The 18546-nt window shown below is 42.1% G+C and overlaps 1 protein-coding gene across 8 annotated transcripts in view; it reads right to left on the bottom strand.

Annotated features, from left to right (window-relative positions):
* The window catches only part of BCL11A (BCL11 transcription factor A), a 99685-nt gene that overhangs the window by 66061 nt on the left and 15078 nt on the right, over positions 1 to 18546 (bottom strand). The window lies entirely within an intron of this gene.

Raw genomic sequence — 18546 nt, 5'->3', positions numbered from 1 at the left:
CATTTCACTTTTTTTTTTCAAGACATGAGGTGTGAATGATGCAAAAACAGTATTTGGATATGTAAACTGAATTATTTGCATAATGTATTACTAATCAGTGAGTATAAATTCTGGAGTCTGAGCAACTGAAATCAAATGCCACAGAATTTTTAAAATCTTAAAAAGTAAAGAGTATCACCCTTTGGTGAAATAATGTACACACTTGCATTCCGGTTATAAGGAGAAATTATCTCCCCAGAGTTTTCTGAAGAATTTTAAATGAGTGATGTTGATGTACACTGCTTTGCTCTGACTCAACAGTATGAAGCACAAAGGTCCTAAATTCATTGGCACAACCACACCTAGCACCAAGAACCAAGGAGAGCAAGGATATTTGCATTTTAAAAGGCAGACCTTACTTCCACCCCAAGGACTATCTGCCTGCCGGACCTACAGGAGTCTGAGGTACAAGCAGGATGGGGGAGGCAGACATTCTGCCTACAATACCCATCAGATCAACTTGGTTATCACATTGCAATAAGGCCAAAATCATCTATGTCCTTCTGTTAGTTTCCATTGGTGTTTTGTGCAAGCTTAGCCTCTTCTTTGCAGAAAAACACTGACATGCATGTGCAAATAGTAGAAAGTATTCCAGCTTTGTACACTCCCTTTGCCAAACACACAAAAACCAAACACAAAAAAAATCAAGATCGAGAAACTGTTTGTCACACTCTTTTGGGAAGGGATGAAGTACAGAACAGAGAAAAAGGAGGAGTAGCCCCACGGTCAGCCTCAGACAATGGTACCTTCCCCAATCCCACAATGGTGGCCTGTCAGGTCCCTAATCACCCAAGATTTACCTGCGTGCTCAGAACTCCCAAAAGTGCACATGTGAGCACGCGCACACACACACACACACACACACACACACACACACACACAGGTCCTTGAGGGTGCCGGGTTACATTTCTACAACAGCTGGTCCTATTGTCTACTGCCAGTGAAGCCAAACCAGCCTAAAATTTAATTTAATCTGCTGTAAACCCAAGTGTCATGCACTTAGATGGCAGCTAAAAGCGCCACTCTCAGATAACTGAGTGACACTTGCTAATAATAGCCTCTGCGCGAAATGAGCAGGAGCGGACATTTTGTAAAAGCAGAGGGACCTGTACCTGGGAATGGCTTGGAGAGCTGGTCTCAGCTTCCAGGCAGCAGCTATGGCAGAAGCAGGCCCACCCTGGCTCTGACAAGACTGGCTGCACTAAGACCACCAGTGGCCTCACTTTCACGCTACTCACGGACAGTCCTGGCTTTTGCTAAAGAGAAGAAAATGCCCCTTTACAGCTGTGTAATCATTGTACCTCCCTTTCACCTTTGGGAGGCTGTAACCCAGTCCTCCCTTGCCTGTGTTTTGATCCCCTTCTTCCTTAGGGTGTGGTCAGCCTCCTCTTAGGAAAACCATCTTTCTAAATAGCCAGGGTACAAATGACCTCGGAAGACCCAGGAGACTTGTCTTCCTCAACACTACCAGATAAGCGGGCACTGCCCACCTGCTACTCCCCAACACCAACTGATGAAAAGAGGCCCCAGACAAGAAACGCAATGAAGCTCTCCTTTATGCACTGAAAAACAAAAAAAATCATAGGATCTCTTTTCTTCCAGGAGAAGGGAGCACGATACACAGCGCAGACTTTAAGATGACCCCTTAACACTGAACTGTCCAGATACTAGACCAGCTCACAAGTACTTTCTTCCCCGCAGTACACCTGTCCCCTCCCTACCTCTGAACCAAACCTTTGGTGAAGAAGTAACACCCACTGAATAAGGCCATTTTGCTCTTTACCAGTCAGGGAGCACCTTTATTTTCAGGAAAATCTCACCTATATACAAAAGTAGAGAGAATGGTATAAATCAGCCCCCAAGTATGAGTCATCCAGCTTCCACCACTAGCCAGTCATGGCCAATCTTCTTTCATCTATAACCCTATCACCAACCCTGCCCACTAGCTTATTTATACTGATTCCAGATATTCTATCATTCTATCGGTAAATACTTCTGTTTGTACTGTTAAAAGATAAAGACTTTTTTTCTTTCACCACAAAACCATTATCACACCTAAAAAAATAAAGTGACAACAATTCCTTATCACTAAATAGAGGAGTTACTTTAGACTCAGAAGTACTTCTTTCCATCCAGGTCATGCTTCAGAGGATCCCTTTCACCAAGGCTCAAGACTGAGGCTAAGAAGGAAAGCTTTGGAGAGTCACACTCTCTAACGAGGGTCACGGACCTTATTTAAAGCCACCTTGTACTTCAATCCAGACTTCTGTCCCTTGCAGTCCTTTGCCCTATTTGGGGTCGCATGCACCCTCCAGGAATCCTCTGTGAGGGCCTCATTCCTCTCAATGGCCCCTAGGCCTGGAGTCTCCCTCACTCTCCACTGCGTGTCCCATCACCGCATCGGGCAAGTAGGTGCATTCCCAGTGTTCAGAACCGGTATTTCTTTTTCTTCAAAGAAAGTGTTGTCCTGGACAGTTCTGCCCAGAATTCATTCACAGAGTATGTCTTGGATATACAGCTGACTAGATATGTCAGTTATGTTCCAAATGGGTTTTCACAGGTCAAGGTTCTGCAGGCAAGAGCAAATACTATTTTTAGGCAGGATATGGTCACAATGCTTTTAGAGACAGTGAGGTCTACAATAAAACCTATTGATCAGCCTCTGGAACTAGTGCTCCAGAGAGACAAGGAGATTGAAACAAAAATTGCCTGGCTGTTTTCTCTGTAGATTTGGTGGGTAAAAGCTTGTTGGACTTAATATCTTTCAGGATATAAAATCAGTAAAAAGTAACTGTGTACAGATTACTGACGTCCATTTAACCAGATGCAGAGGCGGGTCACAGGAAATAGACTCGTGGCTGAACTCTGGAGAAGGGGACTTCAAGGCAACAAGTGTTACAGCCTCCGAGAGAGATCAAGACCAGTCTTCTCAACGCAGTGAAGGCAAAGGTACAGGCAGCCATCCATGATTTCCGCTTCAGACCGTTTTTGCTCAATTTACAACACTGCCCCTCAGTCCGGGGCTATGTGAAAAACAGACCCTCAGGCCCTCAGAGACAAATAGCATGATGAAAAGAGGTATTCATGTGGACGATTTTTAAAACTTCTATACTGAAAATGAAATCATGGTAAATCTAAAGATCTTCTACTCTCTCAATCTCTCTTTCTATATATACTCGTATACACACACTATATATATGTACACATTATGTTATATACAGTATATATATGTATGTATGTGTAAATGTGTGTGTGTGTGTATGCTATATCTTGTGACGATTGTGTTGCTATTACTGTATTTGGGAACTTTTTTAAAAAAAGAGATAACAAGTCTTTTACAGGTGTACCACATAAAACTCCAATACGAAACATCCTTTCTTGCCAGGGAAACTTGAGAAATAAATTTAGAAATCATACAAACACACACGAGCCCAAGTAAATGAATTGTCAAGGCACACAAAGCCCCTGGAAAGTTACTTAACCGAAAGTTCATGAATTTACCCCGGTTTCAGCAGCAAAGCCTAAATAATTTATTTAAGTCAAATAAGAGCTTTAACTAAAGACATTAACGTAATGGACTATCACACCTTCAACTTCAGCCAGAGATCTGCAACTTTGAAATCGAATTATGTCCTCATAAATACCTCTCCATTATCAGCGGTGCTTGATTCTTTTGGAGACACAGGACCGCAGGAACAAGTGTGAAAACTGTAGGGTATCTTCATTTATCATCTGCTCCCATCTCACAGCCCAGCTCACACACAAAACATGCCATGGTAAACATAATCCATACATCACATTGTGACACAGCTGACCCCGTTCGTGAGCCAAGCCTGTCCTAGCAACAGCATCCTATCATACATTAACAATACAACGCCTGATACATCTGCACCATATGAGGGGCAGGGGGAAAAGAGAGATTATCAGGCTATGAAATCCTAAACTTCATATCTGAATACATATTTTGTCACCTATCTCTTTGGCATGAATGTTATCATGCTTTCTCTTCAGGTAATAACCGAAGGGGAAAGTGGTACCTCTGGGTGGCTGCCATTCATTCATTCAGTCTGTTCGTTATCTTCCTTTGGTTTGGGTTAGGACTAAACTTTTTCCCTTTCCCTGTTTTCCCCCCTTCCCCCAAACTTGTTTCTTGTGGGGGTTTTTGTGTGTGTGTTTTGCTTTTGCCAGAGACAAAGAGCATGCAAAATCTGAAATAGCTGATTATCAGTGCCCAAATAGAGCACTCCTAATAAAAATCCCCAAAACATTATAAATTAAAAAGGCAGTAATTTAAATAAATTACTTTTTTATTGAGCTATAGATCAAAAGTGCCTCTGTCCTACAAGGAACACATATTTCACAACTGGGCCATTCCCCTCTCATTCTCAGCACATGGGATAATAAAAGGAAGTTTTAAACAATTATTATCCAAAGACTAACTTCGAACATTGTTTTTCAGTCTGCTTCTAAAAACATCATTTTCTATCTAATTTAATGCCACATATAAATGGTATCTGTTGGACGTGTGGAAGACGGAAACATCCGTGCTAAAAGTCAATGGTAAACAAGTTTAGAAAAATGGATAGCAAAGATCACATGTTCCAGAACAGGCCATATGCTTTTACCTACATGATGAATAAAAAAAGAACATTTTCCCTCAATTTATGCTGCCTTCAACACTAACAGAGGGAGAGTTCTTCTAAACATGTTGCATCGGATGCCTTTAACAAGCAAGAATTTGTAACTCCAAGAACTCAGCATATGTGGGCTGTGTCCATACAGAGAAACCAGCTTTTGGGGGAGGCAGAAGGAAAATATCACTGAATTCAGTCAGTTAATTGAATTTAAAATACCTGGTTGTTTGAATTCAACTGATTTCTTTGTCAAACGTATTTCTATTTTGACATAGCTAGAGTTGCCCAAAAAAGCAAGCTTGGAGAAAATACACACTATACTCCTTAGAGTTTATTTAAAAAAAAAAAAAGAAAAAGAAAAAGAAAACCCACAGCTTGCAACAATTAGAAGATGGAGAAATCTTGTAAGGTTGGAAACTTCTGTGAATTGTCACCATTCCATTATACCATGCTTCAGTTTTGCTTCCAGCAATTTGAAAGTTGTTCTTTCTGCTGAGGGATCACGAGCCCAAATCTTAATCTCCACCACAGCTTCTATCTTTGAAGCAAATCAAGAAAGTATTCTGTCCTCTTTGCAGGTGAACCCTATTCAATAACTAGATTCCAAAACGAGCAGGGAATCAATCCACCTGCCTGTGTGTTCAGAGCATGCTAGAACCTGACAAGAGCTTAGAGACCCACCAGTATGCTAGAACATGAGAGGAATCATTTAGAGACCCCCACCCAGTCCAACTACCCATTTTACAGATGAGGAAACTAAAATGCCAAGCGGTGAAGGGAACCCAAGGTTTCACAGCTCCGAGTCAGAACATAGTTCCCAGACCAGTGTTTTTCCACAATCATTAAAAGTCAAAGTTTGGTTCTAGAAAAATTCCAAAAGACTTCAATCCTTTCCCCCCTCCCAAATCAGTCTTGGTAATTTTTCCACTGCCTTCATGGAAGAGTAAAAGTCTAGTTATAAGGCCTTTACAAATTTTTACTTTATCGTTCTTTTCATTTTTCACTTTATTCTTTGGTAATCAAATAGTTGATCGTAAGGCTCTCAATTAGATTGTCTTCCTAACACAGGCAGATACTGTTATTTCCTAGTAGAGAGTGGTAGCAGGGCTGGAAATAAGGATGTCATTTTTATTAAACATTATAGTTTTTTCTATTACCAAAAATGATTTGACATTCTAGGTATAAAACAGGTATGGTTTCTCTCACCCTTATCTTCTGCAAAATCTAGATTGGCTCAACTTCAGAATCTGGTGAAAATCCTACATTTTAGGACGATGTGTTCTAGCAGACAACTCTTGCTTGGCTGTATTTTGCTTCTTCCTCCCAGAAGATTTTTAAATAGTTTTCATTTTTAAAAGGATTTCAACTTTGGATTGTGCCGATGCCAAAGTCTCTATACATCTAATCAATCAATAAATAAGATAAACAAAGCAGCGTATGTTTATCCTTTACCATGTGGGACGTGTACATTAATTACCGCAGATTGTCGTCTCCTATGCATCTCCCCCCGTAGCAGACAGCAGTGCTCAAAAGGGTCCGCAAAATAAAAATGTATGGGGTAATTAAATGGATATTTATAATTAGAACTTAATAATTTGCATCAGGGACAAATGAGCTCTGATTTTAATCTGCAGCGCATTTAGATTAGCCCGAAGATAGTGTAATTTGTTGGTTTATAGGCCTCCTCTCGGATTATGAAATAATACCAAGCCTTTCCAAGACAGCGCGTCCGCGTCAGGAGTGTGTTAAAGGAGAAGATGCAATGAAAATGTTTGACAACGTGAAAGCAGCCATAAATTACATGACAACTGTGTAAAAGTCATGATGAAACAAATAAAGGGCTGACCTATAATGCGTCTGATTCATTGTGACACACACAACTCCCTGCACTAATCTCTGCCCAGCCAACGCATTCTTAAGCGGGGAACTACTTAGCACCGGGAACGTTGTAAATTATCACTAGTCAACAGCATTGATTTTTTAGCCGACATTTCAATCAGGTTGAAGTAGAAATACTACCCAGCTCCTCCAACAGCCTCTTAACCAGTCCACTGCCCCTCTGTGGTCTCCTCAGTTATGGCTTTGTTAAATTTCCATTGCTCTCACCATTCAATATTTATTATAGCGTTGCCACATCCAGGCACTTGGCCTGAAGGGTCACCAGCCTGCCTCTTGGGACATTAAATTCACGCTTACCTTAACGAAGGCAGAACCAAAATAGAAAAAGAAACAAAAGGCCACCATCAGAGAGCTGGCCTGATTTTCAAGAGAATGGAGAGAAAACTGGGGTGGGGGAGTAGGGGGAGTAGGAGCTCTAAAGCAATGGTATTCCTTTTATCATTTCAGCTTTTCAGTCTAGGAGTCCCAGCAAATACGACTCAGAATTTCTCTTCTGGAGCAATCAGGGAATACCACTGCAATCCTGTCCTGGGATACATAGAGACATCATGGAGAGCCCGGGGAAGAGGCGAGGGGCAAAGAGCAAGAATGTCAGTCCCAGGGCAGAGTAAAAATTGAAATGGAAGGTTTCGAGTTCTTTACCCACATGTATTCTCAGCAGCCACCTCCATCCCCACCCCAACTCAGAAGACGTCCTAGATCCATGCCAGTGACAACCTCATGATGGTGGATCTAAACAACCCCCCTTGGTTGGAATACAAGGGCTTATCAAGTGAGCAGAGCTTCCAACTAACACTTGTCAGTGTTAAAGCCAACTCTTCAGCTCCTCGATAAAGCCTTCGCACACAGTAGGTGCTTCGTAACTACCAACTGACTCTGAAATAATATATAAGTGGAGGTCTATGGAGGCCCAGCCAATTCGGAAGAATGGGTAATGAAAAGAAAACACTGACATTTGGTTTTGGAATACATTACGTAATCCCTCTGCAACGAACCTCAGGTCTTGCTTCAGCAAATATTAATGGTGTCAGAGCAGCCTGTGGAGTGACTGGGGGAGGCCACCATGCAGTTGAAAACTTGCCTCAGGGAAAGCCACATGTGGATCATATGGAGTTGTTGACTGTAGTTTCCATTCAAATATTCCCTCAAGTCTCCTCGCATGCCTTCCGGACTTGCCTTACCACAGCGCTGGTGTGGCCAGAAATGAAAACCTCCTTGAAGCAGATTATTACCCCCCAGCAGCCATCATCCCCAGCACCCCCTACACACACTCACACACACACACACACACACACACACACACACACATACATTCACACTCACACACTTTCTCCGTCACAGTCTAATTCTGATTCTCCCCACCCTTTAAAGGTGTGGTCAGTGAAGAGAATGCCAGAGAGACAACAGAACGGAACTGCTGAAAGCCAGATTTCACCAGCCCTTAAAAGTCCTAGCTTGCTTTCTTGGTCAGCCTACTTGCTTTCTCATAACCGAGTCATACACAAATAGTAAAATTCCTCCCTCTTCTTCACAGGACCCTGGCCCCATTTCTGGCTCACTCTACACAGATGGAGAAGTGACTACTTGCAAAGCAGAATTCCTTACATTGCAACTCTTTCCAACAGCTCCAAGGCTCCTCTAATATGCCCAGGACAGCCGCCCAGGGACTAGATGGGAACATTCCTCTCCTTCCCAGAAGATTAAAACACTTGACCACAGAACCCACAGGAGGGCCAACCGTCCAGCACCAGAGCTTCCCACCCAACTGGTGCCCAGCCCACTGCAGAAAGCTGCAAACCTTTTGTGGAGGTGGCAAAGGGTAATGAATGTAAGACAAAGGATTGAATCCTTAATAACTGTGAACCCTCGGGGAAGTCATTTAACCCTTGGTGAACCCCAACTTTCTCCTCTACCAAATGGGGCTATTAGGATTTCCCATTTGGGATTGCTGTGGAATGGGGTAACGATGCGTAGGATACATAGGATACGTGGTATGGCAGTAACAACTCTTGGAGTATATCCTGTGTAGCAAGGAGTTTAGGTGCTTTCTCTCATTTCCTCCTTGTAGCCACCCTACAAGGGAGATCCTTTGGGTTGTCTCCATTTCACAGAGGTTAAATGATTTGCCCAAAGTCTCCCAGCCAGTCAGTGGCAAAGTAGGAATCTGAACCTAGAGTGACTAAGTCACACACCCAGGCACACTCTCCTAGTGGTACAGCACATGTCTGTAGGGAGAAAGGCCAAGCACAGAGGGAACTGCCAATGGGAGAAGCCCCCCGGTCACCCCACCTCACCAGATCTGCAAGGGCTACTGAACTGTCTCCACCCAATGACCCCTCCCCACAGGCTGCCACAAGAGCCCACCCCGAGGCAAAAAGAGGCTCTGAGCCCTTTAGAACCTTCCCTGCCCTGCTCCCCTCTCATCCCAACTGACTCACCCACACACAGTGAGGAACTGTGTGGACCCCAGTTCTAATAGGAGAAAAAAGTTCCCAGCCGTGAGTCATCATAATAGTAACTGGTTTTTCTCTAGTGCTCACCAAGTGCCAGGCAAGCCTTCTCCTATAATACTCATAACATCCACGAGGTGGGTCCTGTGACTCCCCTACTCCCCATGTTACAGATGAGGAAACTCAAGCTCAGAGAGATGAAGAAATCTGCCCAAGCTCGCACAGCTAGAAATGGCAGCACTTCTTCACCATTTTATTTTACATACAGAAGCTCAAGAGGACAAAAACGGAGATAAAAAGAGATAAACATTTTTAAGGGCCTATTTCCCCTCTTTCAGCCCTTCTTCCCTTCCTTACCACACAGGTTACAAAGACACCGAGGTGGGAGAGAAGATGGCATCTAAGGGCTTGACAGGTTTTTTCGTTTGTTTGTGGGATGAGCCCAGCGGCCTCCAACTTTTCCCAGCTTCTAGTTGCCATTAGATAAGGAGAGAGAAAAATTCACCTTGCTCATGAGGCTTCGGCCTGGGGGAGTAAACACGATTTTACTGTATTGTATATAGATGTTCACAATGCTGCCTTTCAAGTCTATGGTGGGAAAAAAATGGATTTCATTGTGTGAACTGCATTTCAGACAGGCCCAGGGTCCCCCAGGTAGAATTCTAAGAACCCAGCTCTAGCCCCAGCAGCCCCTCTGGTGGGAACCAGAACATGCCTCCTGCCAGTAAGTAACACGGAAATTCAATTACTTTGCCACTTGTGGCAAAAGGGCAAAGACTGACTGCACATTCAAAGAGCTAAAAATGTCAGGAAGTTATTGGGCTGATGACTCTTGTTTGCCAACCCTCATAAGTGAATGCATAATGTCACAATAAACTAAAAAACACAGAAACAGACCAAAGAAGACAATATAATCGAGAACAAAACAAGCCCAGACACATGGGTTTGCCATCAGCCCTGCACAGGAAATGCTGTGCTTCCAACAAGGGCACTTTTTCCCCACCCACGGCCTCTCCTGAGCCTTGTTTGTGTGTTATCTTTCTCAGCCACCAACAGATTAGCTCACAGGTCTTTTCCAACAAGGAGTTTAACTTCAGCCATTAAAAAAAAATAATAAAATTTCATTTCTACCGATTTCCTACATGCACACGCAGGCCCACTCGCCATGCCCCGCCCCAGCTTCGCGCATGCGCTCACACACGCTGGTCTCCTGCACACACCAAACCCTTCGGATCCTGGGCCCTCAGGTTACTGGCGTTATCACAACTCTTTTTTTTCCCAATGGCAAGCCAGGAAAGATGATAGAACCTGTGTATGTAGCCAAAAGACTGGCCTCAACTGGTTCAGAGGGGGGAAAATTGAGCTGTGTGTCTTTTTTTTTTCTCTTGCCTTTAGCCAAAGACCTGGGAGCATTTGATGTACAGTCAGCAGGTATTAAAAAAAAGAAGAAAAGAAAAGAAAAGAAAAGAAAAGAAAAGAAAAGAAAAGAAAAGAGAAAGAAAGAAAGAAAGAAAGAAAGAAAGAAAGAAAGAAAGAAAGAAAGAAAGAAAGAAAAGAGAAAAGAAAGAAAAAGAAAAAAAACCCACTGAAAAGGCTTGGCTGCACTGGGGCCCTGACACTCTCATCTAAAGCTTGGCCCTCGGCCAAGTTCATCTGTTAATGGACAGCCATAACCAAGGGCCTGCACCTCCCCCACCTCCCCGACTCTTCTCTGTTCTCCTACCTCTTTCTAGCTCCTAAAAACTAGACATCGATTATGTCTGTGCTTTTCCCTTTCTATTCAAGATAAACAAAGTGCTTCAAGTTCAGGGCACACCCTGGGACCCTTGACAAAACAATCTATCATTCTGTCTGCTAAACCAGTCTGGCTACACCACGGCCGGGAGAGCAGCGCTCCCAATGTACAATTTTCCCTTTGTGCTCTTTCCCTTTTGCACTAACCTCTTTTCTTTACCACCTTCTCTGGAGCAGATGGACTTGACCACTTTGCGTCAGCCCCCCTTCCTCCCCTTGTAACCTCAGAGATTAAAGAAAAGAACGGAGTTCCTAGCTTCCCCTCCTCCGGCTCAGGTTTTCCTCCTCCCCCGCTGGGCCCCCACATCCCTCGGACACGTACACGAATCCCGTTAGACCCACACAATCCTTGCGACCCTCTCACCACGGATACTCACCCAGAAAATAAATTAAATGCAGGGGCTGCCCCCTCCTTTGCTCCCTGCAAGAATATTTTAAGTGAGTTTTGTTTTAAATCATATCCATTAATTTATCCTGACTTGCAATTAAAGGCAAGTACACTTTTTATAACCAGCACGGAATGTATTAATTATTACTACAAGTGGTCAAATGAGAGCACAGTCCCTCCTAAAAATATTAATAAAATACATAATAAATAATATTAATGAAACAAAAATAGATTCATAAGCCTTGGCCAGGGCTTTTATTATTTCACTCAAGAGGAAATCCAGCCAGTGAAACTTGCTACACATACTTTGGCAGGACTCTGGCCAACCACCACCACTGAACTCTGAAGAGCATGTTTGTGGGGGGTCAGGGTGGCAGTGCCCAGGGGTTGGGGGCTCAGTGCACCCACCTGGAGACTGATGGCCGCAGTGCACAGGCTGAGCAGACCGTTTTCCCATGTGCTGGGGAAAAGTTACCCACAGGCTGCTTCCCCTTCCTTAGGAAGCCTGAGCTCTTATTGCAGTGCCCACCAAATTAAATCCCTTAGACCCAGAGCGAAATGAGCCCAGCTACATTAAGGGCTCAGGATTCAGGGCCCCCTCACACCTTACTGCACCAGCACTGGAAGCTGCCTTTCTTTCTTCTTGCCACATCACCAGGCCCCAGCAAACCTGTCTCCACATCACGCAGCCCTTTGCTTCATCCCCAGCACTCCCTGCCCCCTCCACTCCCCCCAAATCCAACACACCCACAGCACAATTGAATCTAATTAAGATCAGGAAGAAATTTGCATTTTCTTTTCACTGTACCCCCAGTAATCACAAAAGTTCTTCAAATTTTGAGAATTTTGTTCCTCTGCTAATTATTTCCCTCATTTTGCATTTCAAGGCACAAAGACAGTCTATCTCACTGGTGGTCTATTAATAGTTTGAAGTTTTGAGCATCAGGAAGGTGGGGTAGTTTCGTGTTTTTTGGGGTGTGTGTGTGTGTGTGTTTTGTTTGTTTTTGGGGTTTTTTTTTTTTTTTTTTTTTGCTTTTTTTGTTCCTTTTAAAACGAATCTGTCATTTCCAATTTTGGAAAAAGGTTTTTTGTTGTTAGTGGTGGTGATATTAATGTTTCTTCCAAAAGACAGCTTAGCTGTGCCATCCTATGTGTTAGGATTTGGTCTCCCTCTTACAAGAGTTACTCTCTGCCTGGTTTACTGATTTGCAGAAATTTGGTATGTGAATGGCAAAAAAAAGAAAGAAAGAAAGAAAGAAAATTCCTTGGCATAAGTATATGTTTGCTGATCAAATTTCAGATCATGTGTTGTTCATTATTATGACTTTACTTGAAAAACAGTTGCCACAGTGAGATGGATTCGCTTTATACGCTTTCTACCCCTCCACTCCCTTTAAATACTCTGAAAAAAACAGTACAATTTTTTTTTAAGGTACATTTAAAGCATGAACTGGTTTGGATTAAAACAATGTTTCAACGTCCGTAAATTCCCTTAAAATACATTTTTAAAAGACTTATGCAAAGCCACACATGATTTTGAGGGAGCAAATGACATTGTCCCAGCAACAAAATTTAATGGTGACTTAAGAACTTCTAATACTTTTCATTTACTTCCTGTCGAATTATTTGTGTACTTGACATTGATGCAGTTTCTCCATTATATGAAAATCTACTCTGGGTACACTACATTATGCCAATCTAGTAGAATGAAATTTGTACTCCATATAAGCAGAAGTTTCCAGTCGGTTTTGACTTACCATTATGTTTCAATGTAAAGTGTTATTGTAGCTGAGTATAAAGCACAGCTACTCCATGCTCACGGTTTTTAACTCTAATACTGTAATCTTTCTTGCTGCTTCTAGGGCTGTGTCAGTGTTTACATTCCTGGAAGTTAAATAAACCTACATGGCAAAACTCCTGGATAGACTGAATAATAAGGCTTGTGATGACTAAATTGTTTACTTTTTACCTTGTTAGGACCCCTGTCTTGTAAAGTTTGGGGGAGAGACAGAGAGAGAAGGAATGAAGGGGGGTGCTATGAGATAGAAGGAGAGAGATTTATACACTGGCTTCCATATGTCATAAAGACCTTCCTATCCACAACCAACGCGCGTGAAGCAGCGTCCATAAGTTTGTTTTGCCTTTTTCGTTTCGTTTTGTTTTCTTACATACCAGGTCATCTGAACACCCCCTTCTCTACTACCCTCCTCCCAATAAAAAGTATGAACCTTTTTTTGCCCATTTTCAAATAGCAAATTATCCATTAGATTTCATCATATCTTAGTAAAGCAATTACATCAAGAAAATGATAGTGCGTGTGGAATCAATTATGCATGCAGTTGGCCGGAGACCAAAGGCTGTGAAGTCGGAGAGGGCAGAATCGCTCGACACACACAAATAAAAAGCCCCTGGATCTCACAGATGGACCCCATCAGTTCATCTTACTGCCTAAAAAGTTCATGCACTTAATAATTTATTTGTGTTCTGGATACTGTTTCCCAGCTGAATATTAACAACTTTGAACTGAAGCATGCTTTTAGCATGGTATGGATGGAAGTCACGGTAGGGCAGTGCTAGGGTCCCTCGGAGGTTAAAATTGTAGTTATGTTTCTTACACACTGTTCATTTTCCATCACAATTTATTTTCTTTCATTACACATTCCTTTTAATCAGAATATCAGTTTCAGTGTTCTGATTCTGCTTGTTCACCAGTGACAAACTCATAAACCAAAGATGAACATCAATAATACAGCACAGGCGATTCAACAGCAAAGGCAAACACCAAAATCACAGGCTCTCAAAAATCGGAAACCGTTAGTTAGCACCTTGTTTTCACAACCAGGGCACTTGTATACCTTGAGGAAGGCACCCGGAGCCCGGAGACCACGATTTATTTTAGTGACTATGAAAGGACACAGAGAGAGAGCAGCTTGAGAGCAGAAGCTGAACAAGACCACAGGAAAACTTACTTGAACTAAGAGATAAAGAAGTCAGCCAAACCCAGGCCCAAGACATGTAGGTACCAGCCGTATATTTAAAGAAGAAATCCAACACATTGTTAGAAAGGTCTGTAGTTTGTAGCCGTGTCTCTTCCAAAGGAGTCTGATGTCTTAATACACTAGAATAGTCAAGTCTCCCTGCCATCAAACTGCTAACAATAAAACTGCCCGACAACTTTCATGGGGGAACAGGGGCAGGCAATACATATTTCTGTACGTATCTGGATGTGCCTCAATCACACACTTAAATTTTACAGTCTTCTCCCCAAATAAGAAGGATCTCCAGCCAACACTTCCACAAATGTACTTAACGTTAAAAGAAAAATGGATAAAATATATGTAATTACTCAAGGTTAGACTTCTAATTCCTCAATTCACTAAAGGAAGCTTGGCAAGAAGATGCATCATTTTGCTCCTTTCTACTGGGGCATCCGAGGAGGAGAGCCACTGAGGCAGCTAATACACAAAACATGATCAAAAGTGATTAACAACAGCTTCATATGCAAATTGCATTAATGAAGGAGTGCAAAGTCATCATGTAAATTAAATATGTCAAATCTCTTGGTGAACTTTCAATCTTGAGAAGAAAAAACACTGCTTTAATTTTTTTACATCATCAATTTTGCAAGATTGAAAATCTAAGAATCTTGGTGCTATAAACAATTTTCACCTTTTTTTTCTCCTTCAGCAGGCTGACAGGCCAGCCTGATGTGCACCGAATGTACATGTTAATAGGCCAATCAAAAATGCAAAACAATTCGCAATTACTGGAAGGACCTAATGGTCATTAGAATTTACAACTAGGTAATGAACTGAAGTCTGCCCACACCATGCATATTCATAAAGCAATTTAGCCTTTGAAGATTAAAGAAGTGCTTAAAATTCAAATGAGCTTTAGCAAATTATCAGTAAGATTCATCCAAAAAGCAAAGGGTTTTTCTTCCTATGATTTCCTCATTTTTTTAATGCAAAATTGTTATATCTTCCAGACTGAGCTTAAACTAAACATTGAGCTTCTAGTGAAGCCGAAGGGGCTGAGACAAACAGAGGCAGCAAACATCGTTACGGACTTTGTTCATAAAACTAAGCCCTTAAGAGCCAAACCTATCTCTAAACATGGTAATTTATCAAAAACAGCCCAGAGTTGCTCATAGGCAATACTGCACAGTCCTCCAACAAAACAGATTAACAGGAGTCCCTCCACCCTCCCAAAAAGCCTTTTCCCCCCTCAAGTTGAGTCTCCTGTGTAAACATCCACTATGGTACAAAAACAGCTTTTTCATCGGCTTGGAGTGGCATTCATTTTAGAAGTTTCTGCTTCCAAAGGGAAAAGAGCAAGAAAGGAGAGTCTATGAGGCAGAGGAGCCAGATCTGGTTTACTTCTGAGGAGTGAAAATCCTGTCGTTGGGATATTTATCTTCCTGGGGGTTCCCCCATCCTGCACTGGCAGCATTTAATCCAAGAGGTTCGGATCATGCAGACATCAGCTGACGTTCAGAAAGTTGTGGTGTCCACCCACCACCACCACCTCACCCAGCCCAGTTATTAGAGAGTGTCGTGGAAATTGGGGTTTTCACGTTTCCAGTTTCCAGTCTGGAGAAGAATCTAACTAACCCCTTGAATGCTAACACACACCTTACTAACCTCGTGCCAGTTAAGAAATTCTAGTGATAGCATTCCCAGTGAAGTGAAGGCCTCTCCTTCCCCCCTGCCGAACACCCAACCCAGGTGAAAGCACCAAAATATATCCAAGTCCTATCTCTGCTAGTGTACAAGTCAGACTAAGAATAACAGCTTGGAAAGGACCACGTGGCTGTGCTTACTGCTCAGCTGCCGGGGCCCAAAGGGCTCTCTGCTTGGTGACTGCATTTGAACCCTATTGAAAATATTCCACTGACTTCTCTCTGCCACCCTTCAAACCTCCACCCTCAATCTCAGATGTTTTCCTAGAGTTGATCTTCTCTGAAATGTAGGTACATCAAGGAAGTGGGAAAGAGGAGGAGAGAGAAGGGAGACAACTTCAGGTACTATCCCTGATTCCTTGACTTTCTGATCCCTGGGCCCTGCTCAGACACATGCCACATTGGAACATTTATTAGAAAGAATAGGATGCAGGGCTGCATGTAACCCACATCCACAACCATCTGTATGAGCCACAGGTCCACGGTCCTGACCAATTCCGTTTGACACTAATGTTACTCTACATGAGTAGAGTTCAATGAGGGTTGATATGGGATGTGACAGAGTAAATCAGAATTAGATTAAAAACAAAAGTTTAGAAACCGATGCTACACTGCAGAGCAAATGGGACTTGAAGGCCAAATTTCCCCTAACTGCCTTCAAGTCATTTTCCCTATTAGAGCGTTTGCCTGCCACCCCCCTGCTGGTAATGCGGCAGTCACATCAGAAAGTAGAGTGGAATGCATATAGGAAGGCTGAAGATATTCCTCTTTAGATACAATACCTATATATTTAATATATAGCAATTAACTTCTGGTCAGGAGTCTGCAGGCAGCAAGCTGCCCCAAGCAGATAGAGGGGGAGGGGGCCCAGAGCTGGGACAAGCACAAAAGACAGGTCCAACAACAATGCCTGCTGTCAGCAGCTGAATTATTTTTATACAGGAATTTTTATCTCTATTGTACAAACAAGTACGTGTCTGTGCAGACTTGTTAAGCAATCCACTTGTATGTAGAATAAGATTTTTTTTCTTTCTTGCTACCAGTCACACAGCTCCAAGATCAGAAGAAATACAGTCTTTGAAGCTGCTCAAATGTTTTAGTTAAAAGGACAGCAGTTGTTTTCAAAGATCCAAGAGTATCTTTATCAGAATTAAATTTTTCCTTATTGATTTTTCCCCTTAACATAACAAAAACATAACATGAGAAGGTTACGATTTATTATTAAAATTTTTTCTCAGTCTTTAAATCATTCTTCAGTAGCCAATGTTCACTTTTAAATGTAAAAGAATAAATTTTTTGTTTTTTAATCTTAGGATGAGATGAAGCAGGGGAGAGAAAATCATGAGATTTAAATTTTAGCACTGGTAAATGCATTGTTTTAACTGTGAACTCAAAGACTTGGGAGGGGGCAGCTAAAATGAGCAGTAAATGGCTCATTGGGAGCTGCCCCCTAAATGTAAATAAATCATGAAATCATGGTATCCCGAGTCAATATAAAGAAATACTTGAGATTTTTTTTTCCCAAAGAAAAACTCCATTATTTAAAATGTAAAAGATCAGACGTGGCATGTAGTACGTTATGCTCCAGCTAAGGTAAGGATCCCAGCTACCTACACCTTATTTCCCTAAAAATTAACAGATGTGACTTTTTTTTTTTGCATCTTTTTTTATGCATCATTACATATCAAGAAAATGAACAACTGATGAATATAAATTTAAATGCCCTGATGCTTAGCAGAGGGCTAACTTGTGTTTTTTAGAAAGTTCAAAAAGAAAATAGAAAAGAGGGGAAAACACAACAGCACCTGTGTTCTTTTTGAAAGCACCTTTGCAGGTTTCACAATAATTCCATTCTTCATTTTAATGGGAGTTTTTAATCAGTGGACTCACCTCTATCTAAAACTAAGATCAAATTGTAGGTGTAATTGTTCATCACCAATGCTAACAAGAGTGAAGATACAAACAGAAACTCATTGTGAGTGGCCAAAGGTCCCCAGGTATCCCCTTCATCAACATGCCTGCTCCAGGTTCCCTGTGGGAATTCCCTGGCGGGCCCGATTCAGTTCTGAGTAACACGCTGCCAACCCTATCTGGAAAAGGGTGTGCAAGGCGCCTTCTCGCCTCTTTTACAATAAGTTTAAACCTGATCATCTCACCTTTAGTGGATATAATTTGTTGTTGAGCACTCTAAGAATTTGGTATTTTTATCTATCTAAAGAGATCATAAAGGGTACAGAAGAGGGAGAGAGTCTCGTTCTAGTACATAGCACACTGGCTCAGGGCGGCAACCTGCACAGGTAAGCCTTCCAGCGGCATTGCATCAGATCCGCTCAGATCAGTCTCTAGGGTGAACCCAGAGATGAAACACTCCAGTTCCCTTTCTGCAAACTTCTCATTCACCAGTTCTTGGCAGCTTATTTTTCCAAGCGTTTTGTTTCAGGAAACGTGTGTATTTTTCTTTGTATGTTTTGTGGATTTACCACAACTGGTTCTGACAGCTGTTGATTCTGTTAAATGAACACATTATAAAAATCCTCTTTAAAACCTGAAGCAACAGTGGACTCAAAAATAATGGTAAAATATTTTAATGGAGTTCCAGTTGAGAGTTGCTTAAAAAAAATACATATGAAGGTACAGAAGTTCTTCAAGTCGGCACTAGAT

Source organism: Rhinolophus ferrumequinum, chromosome 13 (genome assembly GCF_004115265.2).
Source record: "Rhinolophus ferrumequinum isolate MPI-CBG mRhiFer1 chromosome 13, mRhiFer1_v1.p, whole genome shotgun sequence".
In the NCBI taxonomy this organism is placed as follows: domain Eukaryota; kingdom Metazoa; phylum Chordata; class Mammalia; order Chiroptera; family Rhinolophidae; genus Rhinolophus; species Rhinolophus ferrumequinum.
Note: the sequence above shows the minus strand (reverse complement) of the source record. Positions and strands in the feature narration are given on the sequence as shown.